At 37.5% G+C, this 20,625-nt stretch overlaps 1 non-coding gene across 1 annotated transcript; it reads right to left on the bottom strand.

Annotated features, from left to right (window-relative positions):
- Window positions 1-19,401: 19,401 nt before the first annotated feature.
- TRNAH-GUG (transfer RNA histidin (anticodon GUG)) lies at window positions 19,402-19,473 on the bottom strand. Its single transcript has one exon. It is a non-coding gene; the product is annotated as a tRNA-His (tRNA).
- Between the last annotated feature and the right edge of the window lie 1,152 nt (window positions 19,474-20,625).

Raw genomic sequence — 20,625 nt, 5'->3', positions numbered from 1 at the left:
GAACCTTAACTGGCATACTAAACTTATTTTCTCGTGTCCCATATTTGCTCATTAAAAAGAACCCGCCAAATTTTCTTTGTCATATATTGATGGAATAGTGACACTATATATTGATGAAATATAAAATCTATTCCACTAACAGAGCCTGACATATTTCAAACAGAACTTCCCATAATTCAAAAAAACCTGTGCTCCTATTACATTCTCAGAGAAACAACCTCAGCTGCCTGTCATAGGTATGAGCTGTGAAAAGATAAGAGGCTGTCCATACTATTTAGAACAGAAGGAATGTAAATACAGAAAGAGAAAAACCCATGGCTGGTATCATGCAGTGCTACCTGCACCCAAAGCTGTGAATTTAAAGTATTTTTCAGTAAGGCTGAGGTGGCTTGGTGTTGCTGCTGATGGAATATTGATGTAGAATGACTCTTGATCAGCTGGATAACACAGACATAAAATGGAGGTAATATTAGTCATGTTTATTGTTTCAAAGTATGCTTATTCAAGGTACAGGAAAGTGAACTTTTGTGATGTAAGTTCTGATCCAGCAGGCAAGTGCAGTTGTGTGAGATGCAGTCTAGGATGGATTCAGAAACATAGAGCAGTAGACTTGGCCCCTGGAACTCCGTTCTGGATAGTTTTTTCACTGCTGTGTGTTAGCCAAAAGCAGTTTCAGAAATAGTCTCTTTGTGAAGAGGTTATGCAAAACAGGCCAAAGCTCCAAGAACTTTTTGAGAAACAAAAAGGATAGAGTTAGAAAAACCCATACTCAGCAGAAATTGATATGATCAAGGAACATGAAGAGTAGCAATAAGGGATTCTATAGAAAAGTCTGAGACTCCCAGTGACATCTTTGCCTTGAGTTTTTACCAGTTTGTTTGTCTTCAGGTCTCCTAAGCCTATTATTAAGGCCTTGGGAAATGAAACATTGCCCAGGGTAGGGGAGGGTGGAGTTCAGGACTACTTAAGCAGGCTGGACACAAACAACCCCACGGGACCAGATGGAATGCCCCTCAGGATGTTGTGGGAGCTGGCTGATGCCCCTGTGACACACCCTGTACAATCTTGAAATTATCATGACGTTTCATTGAGAGGTTTCTGAGACTCAGAAACCTCAGAATGACTTGAGAGGGGTAAATAATCTATAGCCATGTTTAAAAGGGTTGAGGAAGTGGGTCTAAGGATATCAGGCTGTTCAAGCTCACCCTAGGTCCATGGTAAGATTACAAAGCGAGTCGTCTGGGAAGCCATGTCCAGGTGGCTGAAGGAGAAAAAAGTGATTTGGAGTATGGACAATGTCCTTAGCAAGAATAAATCACACCAGGCCAGTTGGATTGCCCTCTGTAACATCCCATGCAGACAAGAGGTGAGAAGTGGATAGTGTGTTCCTCATCTCAGTGAGGCCTTCCAAGCAATCTCCTGTAGTATATTTGCAGATGGATTGGTGAGATATAGCTATTACAAACTATACAGCAGGTGGAAAAGTTTCTGGATGGCCAGGCTCATAAAGTAATGATCAGCACTATGAAATCTGCTGTAGGGTACTTGTGACATTGTGTAGGAATCCATCAGGGACTAAAAAGTGTTTAAAGAAACATTTTGCTTGCAGATTTTGTAATTATGAATCTTTTGATTCTGAATAAAAAGCAAAATTTTCTAACTTTCAGACTCTTTAAGAAACTGAATTCAATATGGAACGTGCTGTCTGTTTTGGAGAAAAGCTAATCTTTCCAAGAGAGCACTGTAGGCTGAATTGGTCACAATTCCTGGTAAGGACAGAATGTTACAATTTTCTGTGAAACTTTGCAGTTTGGAGCAGAAATGTGTCACAATTCTTCTCAGTTCATTCACATCAGTTAGCATATGCTCAGTCCAGGGACAGCAATGATCCAAAGGGCAATTATTACTTAAAATTTTGTGATAATTGGTTTTTGTTTTGTACCAAACTTTGAAAAATAAGAGCTTTTTTGCAGATGATTGTATGTATTGCAGTGTCATTGAATGTAATTGTTCTGATTTTCATTTAGGTTTTTTCCCTTAAGCAACTATAGGAGACTGAGAATTATAAAATAATTATAACAATCTAATTATATATATTATTATAATTAATAAAAATTATTCAATAAAATGATGATGATATGATCATAGAATCATGGAATGGTCTGTGTTTGAAGGAACTTGAAAGATCACCTAGTTCCAACTCCCCTGCCATGGTCAGGAATATCTTCCTCTAGAATAAGTTTCTCCAAGCATCATCGAACTTGGCCTTGAACAGTTCCAGGAAAGGGGCCTCCAAAACTACTCTAGACAAACTGTTCCTTTGTCTCACCACTGTCACAGTAAAGAATTTCTTCCTAGTATATCTAACACTACTCTATTTTAGTATAAATCCATTAAATTTTGTCACCTTTTTTAAGAAAAGAGCACCCCAAAATGTAGTTGCATGTTTTTTCTTCCCTTTTGAGCAGCCCCTCCAAAAAGGGGCTCTCTTGGTCTTGTAATGGTTTTTTACAAAATCTCATGATTTCTGAACAGTTCTTAGGAATTTGAAAGAGGGGCCTGAGAAAATTTTCTGCTGTTGTGGAGTATACCAAGCAGCAAATTAAACTCTTCAGGGCTGAAAGAGACATAATAAAATTTCCTTTACTTTTAAAAATCTTTGTTTCTTTTCACAGTAAGGAGTGACTTTCTACTGACTTGTGAAAAACATATGTTTCAAGAAAGGCTTCTTTGTCCCTTTGGACCCTGTAGTCTTCATCAGTGCTCCAACACTCCCTGTAGATCATACTTTCACATATTTTCCTTTACGTGGTGCTTTTAACAAGCTAGAAGAATAAGAAAATTTGCTTTCCTGAAATGAATGGCAAAGCCCCAACTGATGTCCAGCCCTCATCCACAAGACCTTGACAGATTCATATTCTTTTCTGCAAATCCAGCAGAGGGAGCTTGTTTTACCCAGAAAAAAACCCCACTCAATTGAAATAGCAAGTTGTTTGAATTTTGGGGAAAGAAAACATTGCTCAACCACATGAAAAAAGTCAACATTACATTAAACAAGTTATTAAGTTTTTACAGACAAATCATTTGGAATGGTTTTCACACACAATTGTGTAATCTAGTAATACAATGCAAAAACCCCAAACCAAAACAAACCAAAACAAAAAACCAACCAATAAACCCCATGATCTGTGTTTGACTGGAATAATATTTTCTTTGTGCTACACTATTAGTCACAGTGAAGTCTAAAATCAGGATAAATTCTGTCATTTCTGTTATCATAAAAATGGATTTCATGAGAGGCATGGCAGTAACCTCTTTCTCCTTAAAATCATTATTTGTATAGGGCAACAGCATCTAAGTAAAACTGTGAAATTGTATTGGTTAATACATAGCAAGGCTTTAAATACTTACAACCTATTATCATTGCTCAGACTGTTGTTAAGCATTTGAGTCTGAGTCACCTTTAGGAGATCATGCTGCTGTTAAAATTATATATCGCTTGTGGTTCAATTTGTTTGTTTCATCTAAGATTTGAAAAGCATCTTTCTATCAGCCATGATCATTTACTTTGTTGGCTTGATTTTACAGGTATTAAAAATAATGTCTGGATTTCAGAGATATGAAAAATAAGGATTTTTAGTTAGATGTCTTGCTGAGGACTGGGCTAGAACAGAGAAGAGAAATCGAGTGTCCGGCTCTGTATGCTTTGCTCTCCCCACAACATACCACAGCAGTGAATGTATGTGGGCTGAGGACATTGATAGTGTGCTGCAAAATGAGGGAAGATAAGGTTATATTTGATAAAGATTTCTCAATATTGGTTATTACAAAAGAAGTGATTAATTGTCTCTGGCTTGCATGAAGCTTTTCAAGTTGTATCCATTTAAGATAACTCACATAATTTTTTTTTGGTAATTGATTGCACAAATATCAGGATACTATAGCAGTAATTGCTACTAATCATTCTAAACAGAGTTCTTTATTTATGCTTACGAATAGATCTGATTTTGAAATTACACTGACATATAATTTATACTGTTAATATCTCAATATCATAGGCAATGTGCTATCTCTTCTGAGAAACAGAGATTTGATATCATTAAGAAATTACATTATCACAATGCCTTTGAGAGTCAGTTTACAGGTGTGTTCTAGTTTTGGCCAGCAGCTGGAGGATAATTCCATACCACCTTATACCATTGCCAGGACAGGGGGCAAGGTACTCACTGTCTTCTGAGAAGAAGGGTGAAAAGGCAGTGGCATTTTCTGCCATTGTTCATTGTCTCTAGGTCTATGGTGAACGTTTTTGCATTTGGATCACCCTGTTTTCCATACTTCCGTGGTTAATATTGCTGCTGCTACTATTTGTTTTCTCATCTCATTGCTGTTTAAAGTAAATTGTTCTTATTTCAACCCATGATCTTCACCTTTTGTACCTCCAAATCTCAACTCCATCCTGCCAGAATGACAAGGGTAATGAAGGACTGAAACAGCAGCACCTGATTTGGGAGAGTCTCAGTGGGACACTGAATTGGGAAGTACCATTCCTAAACCACAACAAGGTGAGAAACTAGTCTCTAGATTGAATTATATGCCTAGTGTGGTCAGCTGATGCAATGACCAATCTTCCTAGTCCCTTTCATACTGCTGACAGGTGAGGTATCAACCACTCTAGCACAACTGAGCAAGGTTAGTATTATCGTTCCCCGTCAACATTCTCCAAAATCAGAAGTGTTTATGTCTCACTCCTAACTAGTCTTTCCTAGGATGACATATGTTTAGGGAACATGCATCCTCCCAAGGGGCTGCTTAGAGGATGAACACAAGGCTGGTTATGCCAGTGGTTATGACCTGGTCAAAATATCTGGTGAATGCAGTGGTGATAACAGAGGAGAGGTGGCAGCAGGAAACCCAGTTCAATTACAGAAAGAACAGGATGTGAAACTGAAATCAGTTTACAGCCCCAAACTTTATAAAATCTCTTTCCTCATCACATGTTTATGATGATTCTGATGGACATAAAAAAGGGAAAGTAGCGCAAACAGCGCTACTGCTTACAGAGAAAACCTGGTATCACTTTCCTTTTGGCACTATGTACAACTATTTTTTTCTCAAAAAACTATATATTAAAAGCAGATTTTCAAGTAAACAAATCAAGCCATATCAATGAAAATCTGAATTTTCCAAATAGTCAAAGTGTAGACACAATTTTTTAAATCACTATGAAATAACAATTCTCTGTTTTCAAGATCAATTTAATAACACTGAACAGATTTTAATAGTTTTTGATTCAGGTCTGACGTTCAGCTTATAATATTATCCATTTCCTAGACTGATTTTTAACCTGGTAATATTTTAACATTTTGTTATTTCACAGGTATAAATTGATCAATTGTTTGAGTTTTTCTGAAAAATAGTTATTCTCTAAAAATGTTCAAACATCTCTCAGGCCATTCAAATCCAGAGTAAGGGGTCATGAATTAGATTTCTGAAGGAAGTCAGAAGCTTGACATTTTTGTGCCTGTTCCTTATGAGCTCTTGCTAGCTAGATCTTAATTAACAGACAAATATAAACCACATAATTTTTATACTCTTTGGATTTGCAAAACCAAAACATAACAAAACATCATGAATATGAGATCTTAACCACTTCTAGCTCCATGTGGAATCTTAAACAAGATAATTGAGGATTTTTTTTAACAGTATACGTGTGGGGTTTGATAGAATTTTTTTTGTTTATTCACTTGTTTGCATTCAGCAGATACAATAAAAGACCATATAATGGAGTGTAATGTCTTTCGAACTTTAGGACTGAAAACACTAAAAAGTTCTGCTACCTCCATAGTTTCAAGGGCCTCTATTAGAAGTGACTGTCATTCTGCCACCCCCTGTACAGACTTTCCTTACTCCAAATAACATGTTGGAGAAGTAATTTGCATTACAAAATCTGACCATAATAATCTGAACACTTTTGTTTGAATGCTAACTAACTTAATTTTTAAAGTCTTCTGGTTTTTTACCAAGAACAGAAAATGCATTTATGTAGGTTTTTTACTTCAAATTGTTGAGCTGGTCACTTAGGTAGTTTTAACCACACTGCACCCAATGTAAGAGCCTCTGAACTAACTGACTGAACTGAACTGAACTAAAAAAAGCACTTCCCAGAAGGATAAAATGGCTCATTAAATAAAAGGAAACAAAAATTACAGTATCTTTTCATTGCAATCCAAAAAGTTCCACAGAAGCAGGAAAAGTGCTAGCATGTTTGTTGTCAGCATCTGACAGTTGCCAATGGGATGGAATCTACAAGGAAATGAATTTGAGTTCTCATGGGCACCCTACTACACTGCTGTTATCTTTTTGACTATTTTACTAGCCTGATGCTTTAGATGTTGTTGTCAGTATTACACAGAATGAACTTGTGATATATTTATAATATACCATCCACTATGCTTGTAAGGTTATTTTAAAAAGTTTAAGTCTGAAGAAAATATTGAAAACAGATGAGAAAGGAGTTTTTGACTGACAAATAACAGCAAGAATAGTCCTGTCTAGATTACGTACAGGGATTTGAACATGGGATGTTCTGAGCAATGTTCTGGTCATATCACAGTTACCTTTCTTTGAAAAAAACATTTGTAACAGGAGTGGCAATATATCCCTAAGTAGGCTAGAGAGAAACCTGAAAGCAGAAGAAGAAAGAGATGTACAGATGTACAGATGCTTTCACAGAAGAAACCTGAAAGCATCTGTACAGAAGGTGAAGCACCATTTCAAGCAAAATTATACAAAGACTTGACCAATTTGCAAAAAAATCACATAACTGATCTGCTTATGGACCATCTTATTTCTTGTGTTGTGACATGATTTTACGCTGGAAATCATGTCCTACTGGCAGCAGCTGAAAAGACAGAAGGAATCTATGTGAATACCTTTCGGGAATGGCAGATATTTTTTGTTTCCTGAAAGAGTAATGAGTGCAGTCTGATAGCTGAAGATAAATGCTTGGCTGCAGCAGCAAAATTTGTAAAGTTGCTTCAGCCACTTCAGGTGCTATGAGCTGGTGACAGTAGGCAAATGTGGCTGCTATTATAGATCTCTGCCTTCAGGACACAAGCAGGACTCCCTGGCAGAGATTGTTATAGCTTCTGATCCACACACTTCCATCGTTTGCTTGGAATGGCAATATCTTGCTGGAAGGATTATACTGTGCTGCTAATGACTATTCACATATTAGAGGAATTAAGAAATTAGCCATTAGGATGAAGATTTCAGGAAACTAATGAAGTGTTTTGAACTGAAGAAGCACAGGACTTGAGATGCACAAAATAAAAAAAACCAAAGCATTCATGTTTGCTGGTTGATGCTGAGAGGGACAATCCTGCCTAGACTCAGGTGAAATTACAAAATGTTTGGCTGTGGAATTGCAACAGAAAGGTCATTTCATGCTTTGTTGCATAAGTGTGTTGATGGAAATCTTAATATTGGAACACATTACATAAACTTGTTTATTTCCAAGAAGAAAACCTCAACCTTATTAAAAAATGTTCTAGGTTTCATATGCACTTTGTTTTACGAAAGTGAGCTTCCAAGAGTGTAATTCATTTTCAAATAATTTTTCCTTTTATAAACAATCTCTTAATTTAAAAAATTGGTTTTGAAATCCTTTTCCTATTTTGAAAGATGCCCAGTTACCATCCATGATCAGATTCAGTTTGGTTATAGGATTGAAATGATCTGATGGGTTTTCCACTTGTAACAGGTGGTCTGAAATTTTTGCTAGTCCTCTGCATAAGAGAGTGTGTAAACATTTCCTTTGTGGTTTTGCCTCATGGTTATCCTTTCCAAGAAAAAGCTGTAAATCAAGTTAAGTGTGACTTCTGTAAAATTTCTTGCACTACTGCCATAGCTATTATAGAATCAGAGTAGTCTGGGTTGGAAAGGACCTTAAAAATCGTCCAGCTCCAAGCCCCCTGCCATAGACCAGGTTACTCCAAGTGCTGTCCAACCTGGCCTTGAAAATTTGAGTGGAGCATCCCTAATTTCACTGGCCAACCTGTTCCTGCACCTCACCACACCTACATGTTTTTAGATAGTCTCTGTCCATCTTTCCTTTAGGCTTCCTTCAGGTACTGGATTGCCACAATTAGGTTGCTTAGAAGCATTCTCTTTTCCACGGTGAGCAAACCCAATTCCCTCAGCCTTTCCTCATAGGAGAGCTGCTCTGATGGAAAAGTTTCTTCTGAATAGATCCAGTGCAGTACTGTCTGAACAGCCAAGCAGTCTATATTTGCTTGGCTTCTCTGCACTCTTAACACCTGTAAGTCAGAATTTTGCAAGTGGGTCTTTAATGTTTGTTTAAAATGGTGGCCTTGACTGTAGCTATCTGTGTGTCTAAATCAATTTTGAGCACAAAAGGCAGGATTTCGAACCAGAAGTCTCCTAACAACAGTCTCTTCCCATCTGACAGGTGCATTACAGAGGGATATATATATATATATATATATATATATACTTCTGAACTGCATTAGAGCTAGAACAACCTTCAAAAATAGAAAAAATAAAACTAATACAAGTCAAGAATTAAGACGGGCTTTGGCATATGTGTGCCGGACAGACTGAAAGAGCTGGATGTGATTGGTTTTAGCTTTCAGTGTCTACCCTTATTCCCCTCTGGTTTCTTTTCAGCATTATTTGTGTCATGTGTCAGCATGACTCAAATAATGCTGAAACTCCACCTCAACAGAGTCATAGGATGTTTTATGGATTTCCTTAGGATTACATAGTATAATCTGCCAGACAGGTTTACTTAAAGGTAATTATTATCCTGGATATTTTAGACACTATAAAATTCATATCTCAGTAAAAAAAAAATCACTATTGTTTACATTAAGCCAGTACTAACTTAAGATGAGAAATTCATTTAAAAAGTGATTTTAAGCTGTTACACGTTTATGACCAAACTCAGGTCACAATAAAGGATTTTTAAAAAAATTTTATTGGAAAAGACACTAACACATTTCAAGCGCAAATATTTTTTCTGTCCACTATTACATTGCATATATACCCTAAGCATTCTGCAGTCTGCATTAAATTCTCATATAATCTTCTACACCTAACAACTCAAACAACTAAAAAGTGTAATAAGACGTTCAATTTCTACATTTTGCATAGGTGCAGAGATAATACTGTGTTACAAGCTTTTAGTACAACCAGGAACTCTTCAGACTAATTTAGTGATGCCTTGTCATTAAGGATGATTGCAATGAAACTTAGTTTGTCAAAGAATTTGGTCTGGAATGCACGCTCCTTAGGGAGGCTCACTTATTTTTCTCAGGAAAGTGCACAGGCCTTAGCAGCTGAGTTAGCTCTTCTGCATCCTTAACATAGCCCAGGAAGAAGCCTCTTGCTCTGGGGCCATTTTGCTGCAAGTTGTGTTGCTCTTTAGGTGTGCAATAAACCACAGAGTGTATCCATGGGATACTTTACACTGATATAATGTAAACAGAACAGAAGTCCAGTCTGGTGAAAATTTAAGTTGTGATACACAAGGAAACACAGGTGGTAATGTAAGGTGAAGGTGGATTACAGGGTGAGGAGATTTTACTAGCAGCAACAGCAGAATCTGAACTGTAGCAGAAACATTTCCTGCAATATTGAAAACTGTACTACATATTTCTCTGCAGATGCCCTGGGGTAGAGGTCTGCTTTACCACTGTCAGTTAGAGTGCTTTATGCATCTGAGCAGTCTTGCTATCCCCTAGTAGCTACACACTGAACACAAAAAAGACGACAAGACTTTAGCTTGACTCTACTTGCCTCTGAATTTTGCCTTATTCTAGAACCCTCTTTTCAGTGATGTTGCTGTTGCCCGCTGTAATGTAAAGCAACCTTACAACCCTTATGAGCACAGCTTAGTTTCCTCTGGTTCCACTGGCAAGTTAGGCCCAACCACTGGTACTTGGATCATTTTTAAATGGAAACACTGGAAACACAGTGTGCCAGGATTATTTCAAGGAGACCTGCTGGTGTTCAGCACCATTAGGCCAGGATTCTGAATTTCCAAATGAATCAAGGTCTTATACAAACTTCAGCAACCACAGTCAACTAAAGAAGCTAATGTGCTATCAAACCGAGGAATCCCCAGAGCCACATGCTCTGTATTCAGACATGCTGAGACAGTTTAATGTGACAGGTTTTTCCCTTGATGTCAACAGCAACTACTCATGTTAAACATTTACAAACGCACAAGATGAGTCAAAGGCAGAAACTTTGATTCATAGCTACTAATGCTGCAAGCATGCTTTTTAGTTTAAAATATTATAAAAATCACTAATTTCTTGAATGACACACAGTACCACACAACTAATAGATTTGCATTGGGTTGTCTGACAATAATATTTGTTTATTTTTAACAAAAGAGACATATGGAGGATGGAAGCAACAGAGAGAGATTACTGGGCTGCAAGTAGGCACTAAATATGAAGTGGATAGGAATTTTATCTACATTAGACCATGCACAAGCATTACAGATGTAGAAGTCCTTCATTTCACACAAGGTCTTACTAAGAATTTCAATTAAAGCTATGCATACATGTTTAGGTGCAGAAATGGGCCTTGTGCCACATTGATAAAATAATTTAGACCTTTGGATCAAATCCAGAACTGCAGATACCGGGACAGAATAAAATCGAATAAATGGAATTAATTTACAGCACAGTTGTGAATATTTCTATTATTATTCCAGCACATACAACCACTATGTGGTGTATGTTGTATGTGCACATACAACATTGGGTGAAGATATTGAAAAAAGAGGGAGAAAAGAAAAAGAGTGTGGTCTGAATACAGTGGTAAACTGACATATTTTTATTTATTTATGGCTGTTAGATAGCCAACTCCTTTTTTTTGTAATCACATGGGATTTTCCTGAAACAATTTAATCCATATTCATTCACTTTGGCAAAATGAGAAGCTGGAAAATTAGGAACTCTTGGTGATCTATACCTTTAAACATTCATATGCATCACTGGGTACCTCTAAGTCCCTGGAAAAATACAGCACACACATGTGCTGGGCAAGATGCATGTTATACAGCCTTTGTCAAATCTGAAAACATAGAAGTTTTTGTACCAACTAAGATGCTGAGTCTCCAGCTATTGCTTACTTCTCTGGCTCACACAGACTTTGTGGATTTTGACAGGGAAGACTGTCAAGTTTTCAGTATCCCCTTTCTTGGCACTCATGGACTCCCTCTGCTCAACTGCCTGTGCTGTTAAGTACATATATACATTACAGAAATGTTAAATTTTTTTTTCAAGTATTGCCATTTTATTTTTAGCTAACGGGTTTGAATTACTCTTATTGTTGGGGTTTTTTTGTTTGTTTTTCCCAGGATCAGAATTACTGAAGCTGGCTGACCCCTCTGGAAATCTCTGGTACCATGGTGACTTGAGCAGGTTGGCCACAGCTAGTTGCCCAAACCGTATCAAGTCAGGTTTGAGTACCTCAAGGGGGGAAACTCCACAACCTCTCTGGGCAATTGATGTTCAATTACCCTCACAGTAAATAAGTTTTTCTTATATTTAAAAATAATTTCCTTTATTTCAGTTTCTGCCCATCACCTTCTGCCTATACTACATACAATAGATCAGAGCCTGACTGCAACATCTTTGCCCTCCCATCAGATATTTATGCACATTGATAAATTCCTCTCCCATGCCTGCTCTTGAGTGTAAAAAGCCCCAGCTCCACTGTTTAGGCTGCAAACCTGTCACCATTTTAGTGGTTCTTCAGTGGACTCTCTCCAGCGTGTTCATGTTTCTCTTTTATCCAAGAGGCCAGCACTGGACACACCACCCAGATGTGTCTCACCACTGCTGAGGACAGAGAGAGGGCCACCCCTCTTGACTTGTTATAATGTTCTGCCTGATGCAGCCAGGGTATCTTTTGGTCTTCTTTGCCACAAGGGCACACTGCTGGCTCATGGTCCAGCAGGATTGCCAGGCCGTTTTCTGTCACACTGTTCTCCTGATGGTTAGCCCCCAGCATGTGCAGGTTCATGGGGTTGTTGGTCCCTGGGTGTCAGGTTTGGCATTCACTTGTTGAGTTTCTGGGAGTCCCTGTCAGCCCTTTTCTCCATCCTGACATGGTCCCTTGGGATGGCACTGCAACCATCTGGTGTATCCACCAATTCCTTCCACGTTTTAAACTAATTAACAAAATCGTGAAGATACTTTGTCATTATCAATCTTTGCTTGTTATCACTGTCAGACACAGAATTAAAAAGTGAGACTAAATGGCAGGTATGAGATCTTTAATAAGACAATAATTAGAATAACTCTACTAAGAACACTTGTGTTTTGAAACCTTAACTTTCAAAATTTTCTTTCTTCTGAACAGAAATCCTTCTTTAATTACTCACTGCTGTCAACGCTTGCTGTTTTACTAGATTTGATATTTTTCTGCCATGTCTGCTCAAAACTTGTCATAATGTGCCAGCTTGCTGTGACAGTCCAGTGACTGGTACTGTGTGCTGTGGCACCTTTGGTTCAAATCTGGCTTACAGCAGGAGGGGAATGTGTTTCCATGCTTCATTTTCAACTTTTTCAGCTTTTAAAATAAATATGTAACTTTGAGTGTACTTTGACCAGGTTTCCCCCTATTGCTTTCTGAAAACGGAAGGAAAATTCACAGACCAAAATTATTGCACGTTTGAAGATAGATAGTGGCCAAACAGAAGGCAGTGGAAGATTTCATCAAGAGAACGCAGTTGCCAAAATGAGCAAGAATGTTTTTCTACAGCCAGAGCACTGGTGCCGGTCTTTGGGGGGTGTTGTGTCGGCAACCCCGTCTCCAGCCGAGGGATGTCTGGAGGATGGCCGGAGGATGCCCGGAGGGATGCCAAAAGGGATGCCCAGAAGATGGCCGGAGGATGGCCGGAGGATGGCTGGAGGATGCCCAGAGGATGGCCGGAGGATGGCCGGAGGATGGCCGGAGGATGGCCGGAGGATGGCCGGAGGATGCCCAGGGGGTTTGCCCAGAGGGGTGCCCGGAGGGATGCCCGGAGGATGCCCGGGTGCCGCCGCAGCCCCGGCCAGCCCGGGCGGGACGGCCGCAGCTGGCATATTCGTGCCGACCCACACTAGGTGGCAATGCTAGCGCGGCGCTGCGAGGCGGGACAGCAAATGCTGCCGTCGGACACGCCCTTTGCAGCCTGCCGAGGTCGTAGCGTGGTCAGTGCTCTGCGTTGTGGCCGCAGGAACCTCGGCTCAAAGGCGAGTCGCGGTGCGGTGGGGACGCGCTGTTCCAGTCCTCCCGTGTGGGGCCTGTGCTGGAGACAGCGCCGGGGAGGGGGCACCCGCAAACCCCCTCTGCCCAGACGGCTTCAGTGTCTGATGCACAGAAAAAACAGCCGAGAGAAGGCTGTAGCTGCACGAAAGAGAGTTTCATACGGCTCATGGCTCCCTGACAAGGTGGCTGGCACTCTTTGCACCATGAACTTTTTGTCTTGCCTTGTGTTATTTCAAGAAGATCACACAGATGTTGCTGTACTAATGTTGTCTGGGACACCATTTTTCTGATTTCATACTGTCAACTTCTGAGCAAACGTCCTTGCATTCTCCCAGTAAACCTTAGTTTATTTCCATGAGCCATAGGGGTTACTCACCACAAAGGAAAATTCCAGAAGAGTTTTTCCAGAAAGAGCAGCAAAGGAGGCATTAAATTATATGCAAAATATTTCTTTACTGTGAGGCTTCACAGGATCTGTACTCCAAGAATTATGCACTTACAAGATAAGTAATCAATAGCAGCAAATGGAAGACATCATGTCTAGGTATAAATTTGAAAAAAGAAAAGCAAGGCACTGCTGGAAGTGCAGTGTCCTTTTTGTGGCGGGGAGAGGATGATGCAACAGAGAGATTCTGCCACAAGGCAGAAAAATGGTCTAATAAGATTCTCTGTTTATTAGAGCAATATTCATTCCTCCTGCCCATTCTGGTGGGTGTTTCTGTCCATTAAGGCAGGGGTGCAAAGAACCACTGGATTTCAAGTGTGGAAATGGTGAGGTAGGAAAGCTGGCTGAAAGGCACAAGCGAAGAAATTTCGAAGAGACACTCCCAAGCACCTACTGTTGGCACTTTGTATGCTGACTGAATCATGTGGCAGCACAATTCTAATTTGTTATTAATAGAATATGCTCAAAAGTTATTAAGAAACTTAGATTATGTAAACAGCTGGACTTAGATTATGTAACCGATTGGAATTTTATCCATAGATAAAATCCTCTATAAACAAAGTAAAAACTGCTTATTTTGACCAAATGACTTCTTCATACTGTAGCACATGGCCTGACTACAGGTAAAAAGAAGAAACTGGTTGAAAAAGAAGGAAGTAACAAATACTAGTTTATGGCAAATGGATTTTTGTTTCTAACAGCTGAGGCCAGATTCTCAGAAGTTCTCCTTCCTGAAGATAGTGTATGTCCTTCTGAGGTCAAATATCATTCAGGCAACCAGAGGGAGTATTCACAGCTCTTGGTAAACTTCCTTCAGGTGTTTGTCCAGACCTAAGCAAGAAAGCAAGACTATCTTGAAACTATTAAGATGAAAAGGGATTGCTTTTAAAGCAGGGCTCACTTAACTCAGAAGACCTGCAAGGAGTATTTTATTCCATTAAACCCATCTATCAGCAAACAAAATGAAGAACAACCTTATGGTGAAACAAAACTGGTGGATCAACCACAAATCTCTTTCTAGAAATTATATTTCTGGAAGATTTCATGTTTCTTGTATTAGGACTTCTAGAGGTCTTTTGTAATTATTTTTCAGTCAAGCTCAATTCTTATGCAAAAAAAACCCAACAATGCAGCCTTCGAAACATGTTTCCAGCAAGAATTTTCTATGATATGCTGGTTTTCCTACTGTTGCTTTAGTGAAATTGTTCTGTCTGCTTTCTCAAGTGCAACAGTAAAATACCAATTTATACCATATGGTTTTTATACAGATGTCCTCATGGCTGTATGGTAAAGAAGTTTTCTTCTCTGTGCCAATAAAAAAGGTCAGCACACCTTCTCACCTTCAGCTGCCAGGTGAATAATAGCAATAGTGCAGGTCCCAGAATAAGCATATCCTAGTACACCAGACTTTCCTAAAGAGTTTAGATACAATTATGAACAGTAAAATAAGAGGTTTTATTAGACATATTAGACAACAACGACTGGAAAAAAAAATCATTATTTGAGGAGCCTGGAAGCAAAAGATCTAAATTTGGAATTCAGGAATCCAGAAAAAAATCACCAGAAAAATGAGAGAGTTCTGTTGTTGGCTTCATGCACAGCTCTCAGGTACAAGAGGCACACAGGTGCTGGTTTAGCAACACAGAGATGCTGAATATGTAGACATTACAGACTGTGTTATAAGTGAATCTTTGTGTTAATTATCACAAAATATCAAAACCGTCCTCCTGTCTTCTCAAAGACTTTTACAGCACTGTGTTTTGAGATTCCTTTGGATTGAGGCTTTTTTTTTTTTTTTTTTTTTTTTTTTTTTTTAGAAAAAATGAATTCTTTTGGAAAGAGTATCACAAAATGTCATCTCCTGAGTTGTATTTGGTTCAGAGAAAACATACACAGCATTTCTGTATAAAAGAGGAAAAAGTTATAAAACATTAAGCACAAGAATTAATTTCATGGAGCTTTGTGGAAGAGCTTTTTATCAGATGTGTTTGAATTTAAATGAAAGAGCTGATTTTGTTTCTGCAAAATTTTAAATCAAAAGGTCACATCTATAAAGATTTCAGAATAAAGAAAAATAAGAACTTGGAATTTTATGATGAAAACACATAGAGAAATTAATTTTTAAAAAGTGAAACATAAACCTTTTGTTAGATAATTTTGGAGTCATTTTGTGAGTTTGGGTTTGTGCTGAGCTTTTGATGAAGAACTAAAACCAGGCCCTAGTCAGTAGTTTGAATTGTAGTGCAAAAGATTGTAAGACTCAAACCTGAGTCAAAGTTTAACCAAAAAGCAATACAAGTCTTAAGCTTCAAAAATTGAACAATAGTCTTCACATGTGTTCTAGTGCAGCTCTCTTCAGGGCTGTGACTGCTGAAGCATTATGAATAAGCAGCAGTCTTATTCAGAGACCAGGACCTGTTTTCTTTCAAGAAACACCAAAGACAGATTATGAGAACAGAACTGCAACATCAGACATTGTTTATGTAGTTCTGTTTACACATCAGGCTCAGGAATTTCTCTGTCTGCCAAATTTTTCCCAATTACTACCCATTCTGCAATAATAGCCTGTAAACTCAGAGCTGAATTTCCAGAGGTAAAATCATCCCACCTGTGAACTGAATTCCTGGCATTCTTTGCTAAAGCACAACCAGGTATTTAAGCTTTTAGAAGTTCTTTTACCACATATTTCCTTTCAAAGAGTCTCCTTGACCACAGCCTTTTGAAAGGATTTCAGAAGGGACCTATAAAAGTTTTAATATGAGCTGCACTCCTGTAGAGAATGAAAAAAAAAAAAAGAATTCATTTGATTTGATGACTGCAGATTCAAAACAGCCACTGCCTTCTATCCTGCTCAACACCCGATATGGACATCAGACAGGATACAACCAACTTTGCTGCGCTCCTAAAAAGGAAGAAATACAGAAACCTTCAATAGCCTCTATTAATATTTCAAAAGCTTTTCAAGAATATCTGTTCAGTGCTGCATTTTCAAAAACTAGCTGGTTTTCTCTATAACTTAAAAACTCTAGCAGTTTTGGCCCTAATCAACAGCTAATGTTAAGATACAATAACAAGACAGAAATCAAATCTTTCCCCAAGAACTTGATGAGTACATAATATTAGTTTTTCGTTTCAGTGCAAAGAAGCAAATTAGTTGCATTAGGGATATGGAGATAGACATCACCATGTCCTAAAGATGTTATGTTTTATGGAGAATGAGCCATGCATGAGAGCAATAGCAAGCACAAAATGCATGGGAAAACTGCAAAGGAAGGCATGTATTCCCTTCTCGTGTCATGTTTTTAAATTATTATTCATTTCATGCTTGCTTCCAGTTTGCTGTCTAAAGGTAGAGAAGGCTGCTAAAGTAAATCCTTCTTTATGGCCCTTAATTTGTTCTTAAAAAATAAAACATCCAGAGCTTCAGAAATAGATTGATGTAAACCTGTTAATATTTTAAATATATTATTACTATTATCATTATTTAGACCACGCTTTCCAGCTGGAAAATTGTTATGTGGATATGTCTGCTAGATTTGCATGTTCCAGCAACATACAGGCAAATCTTTGTGCAATTCAAGGTTCAAAATCAGTTCCAGGATTACCTCTTTGTGTTTTCCAGCCTGAAGTCCTGTTATCCTTGGAAACTCCTTTGCACTCTAGTTTTTGTTTTCTTTTTCTCTAATGAGAAGGGAAAATTGATAAATATTTTCTCAGGAAGTAGAATGCTGGGAGCCATCTGCACTTTCATGTTTATATTCCAAAATGAGGCTGGTTTTTAATTTTCATTTTCCTGTGAGGAGAATAAATAACTGCAGAGGGAAGTGGTAAGGAAGGTCTGATTATCTGCCTACAGCATCCTTGATCTCAGTTTATAGTGTGACCATGAGCTAACAAAACAAATATTGACATCCTAAATACAATAAATCAAACTGAATAATCAATGTTTTTCAGTAAATCATCAAAAAAAATCCACCATTTTTTAAAAAGGGCACTTGGATTTTGTCTCCTGTCCTAATGAAATTCTTCAAAATCATCAGTAATGACAATAAGATAATATTTAACTACAGATGAACACTGTACAGAGAAGTCAGTTCCAGGCAGGTTGAGGTCAAGCAAGGGTGAGCTTTGAGTGCTTTAGCAGCCTCAGAATGATGCATGAGTAGAGCAAAATATTTGGTGTGGCAATTTTTGAATTCCTTTTTTAGGACTGAATTCATTAGGATTCTTTAAAGAGTATGTGCACCTGCAATGAGTTAATTTGCTATTTCTAGATTTCATAAAATCTAACACAGCAGATGACATTTCCAAAAGACTACAGCAGGGACAGAGTACTGAAGATCATCCTGGTCTCTTTCATGCTAGTGCATATTTCTAAATTGCTTTCTTTTGGGAAATCAATCACATCTGTCTCATCAATTACACCAAGAATTCACAAGTTAATTACTCTGACACGCTCCTAAAAGACTGAATGATATTTAGACAGGAAATCTAAGGCCAATCAGAGGAATACTCAAAGATATTTTGAAAAATACAACAGAAAGAGCTCTCATGAACCTGAGGAAGGTCATAACACACCAGGGGTCATTAGCCTACTACACCAAAACTGGGACATCTGAGCCAACAGCCTCTAAAGGTGATGTGCCCTCCCAGGTTTCCAGGCATGCAGGGCTTTGATTTTTCCTGGCACTGGTGCTAAAAAAGATTTATTTCTCTTCCTTGCTCAGTAGGATGGTAAAGAATTTTCCTGCTCCCTTGGAGAGAGAGAAAGGCACCTGTCATTCGCACTCTGAAGCAGCTGGCCTGTTGCAGGAAGCTTGAATCTGTCTGGGCTTTTTGGAGATGTCATCCATTGTAAAGGGCCTGATGTCCTGCCAGATGCAGGAGTGAGAGAAAAGAAGTGCTTGCTCTTGAATTGACTCCATATCAAATTAAAGGGCTAACTACCAGAAACTATTCAGTAGCTTACCAATTGTTCTATTAATTCATAATAATGATGCTTTATTAATGTAGTTCTTCTCAATTATGTAATTTTGATTTTTGATTGTTTGTTTGTTGCACAAACAGCTGTTAGGTACCATAACCAATTTACTAAATCAAAATGGTAATTTTAGAGGTCTTCATACTGAGAGTCTGAGCTCATATTACTCAGTGAAACAGTAAAGTGAAATTACAAACTGCTCTTATGATAAAAACAAAGATAAATAATAGACAAGTGATCATTCCTCTTGTCTGTGACCAGCAAAGACCTTCTGCTGATAGCAGTCCAGGCCTAGGTAAGCAGTTTTTCCACATCTACTACTGTTATATTTCCAAGCAATTCAGGCTGATTATTTTATTAACATGAAAAGCTAGGGAAGATCAAAACCAAAGAGGCTTCATGGCTCACTTCAGACATTAAGTAGCTGTAATGAGTAAAAATTCCATGGCCAAAATTCCATAAAATTTAAATTTAAAAAATCTCACTTTGCACCAAGATTTCTGAATTAATACTTACTTATGCTATGTACTCTTTTAGAAAAACATTCTTGTAAAAGTTACAGACTTGCTTATTTCTTTCTCATCTTAGTCGTAGACATTCCTAGTTTTGCAATCTGTAACATTTGCAATCTTAGACATTACTTTTGTTGTAATTGCATCTCTTCAAAAGAGGCACCGTCCCCTGCCGTGACTCGGATTTGAACCGAGGTTGCTGCGGCCACAACGCAGAGTACTAACCACTATACGATCACGGCAAGCCATTGGAAAACTCAAATTAAAACGGAGACTTTTTTCCCCCGGCACACTTTAAAATTATGTATAAATGGTGCCACCTGCAGTTTATGCTGAGTGTTAGCAGCAGCTTGGTCTAAACGTCCTTATGATTAGCTATCACCTCGAAATTGCTTCCAGACATATTTTACCTTACTAGTAATAATCTATGCTTAACAGAATTGCCTAAAAAAAAGGTTTGGGACTGTTATATTATTTCAATATATTTATAATATATTAAAATATTATATTATATTATATTATATTATATTATATTATATTATATTATATTATATTATATTATATTATATTATATTATATTATATTATATTATATTATATTATATTATATTATAATATATTATATTATATTATATTATATTATATTATATTATATTATATTATATTATATTATATTATATTATATTATATTATATTATAATATATTATATTATATTATATTATAATATATTATATTATATTATATTATATTATATTATATTATATTATATTATATTATAATATTACATTACATTACATTATATTACATTATATTACATTATGTCATGTTACATTACATTATATCATATAAATATTTATAATATTTTTTAATATAATACTTTCCCATGTCCCTTAAAATATTTTCAGAGATTTTTTTCCTATTTTATCAATAGTGGGGAAGGCAAAGCACAACAACAGAAAAGTCAAGTTATCAAAATCCATTGAATTCAAAATTACATGTGGTTAGTTGAACCAGGTCTGATTGATTCTGGTGTGAATGTTTGCATTGATGGACATCATCTTCCTTACTTCTGCCATGAACACAGAACATGAAAGACATCCTTTCCAGAATTTGCATTACCTCTGTGAAAGCAAATGGACAAACTATACAGATGAAGTCTGAGGGGAGTAAGCCCTTCATTTCTATGAATGAAGACCATCAATTAGAGTAATATTGAAGCTGAGATTCTGAGTAGCTCTCTACAGATATTGCAGATATTCAGAGACAAGGAGACTGCAAACAACATTCAAATAGGCAGAACAGCAAAACAAATACTAGTTCTTTCAAATGAAAGCTGCAGCAGAAATTAAGCTACATACACATAAAGAAAGATTATAATGAGGAAAAAGAGTAGT

Source organism: Prinia subflava, chromosome Z (genome assembly GCF_021018805.1).
Source record: "Prinia subflava isolate CZ2003 ecotype Zambia chromosome Z, Cam_Psub_1.2, whole genome shotgun sequence".
NCBI classification, from domain to species: Eukaryota; Metazoa; Chordata; class Aves; order Passeriformes; family Cisticolidae; genus Prinia; species Prinia subflava.
The sequence above is the reverse complement of the archived record's forward strand: the minus strand, read 5'-3'. Positions and strand labels throughout refer to the sequence as shown.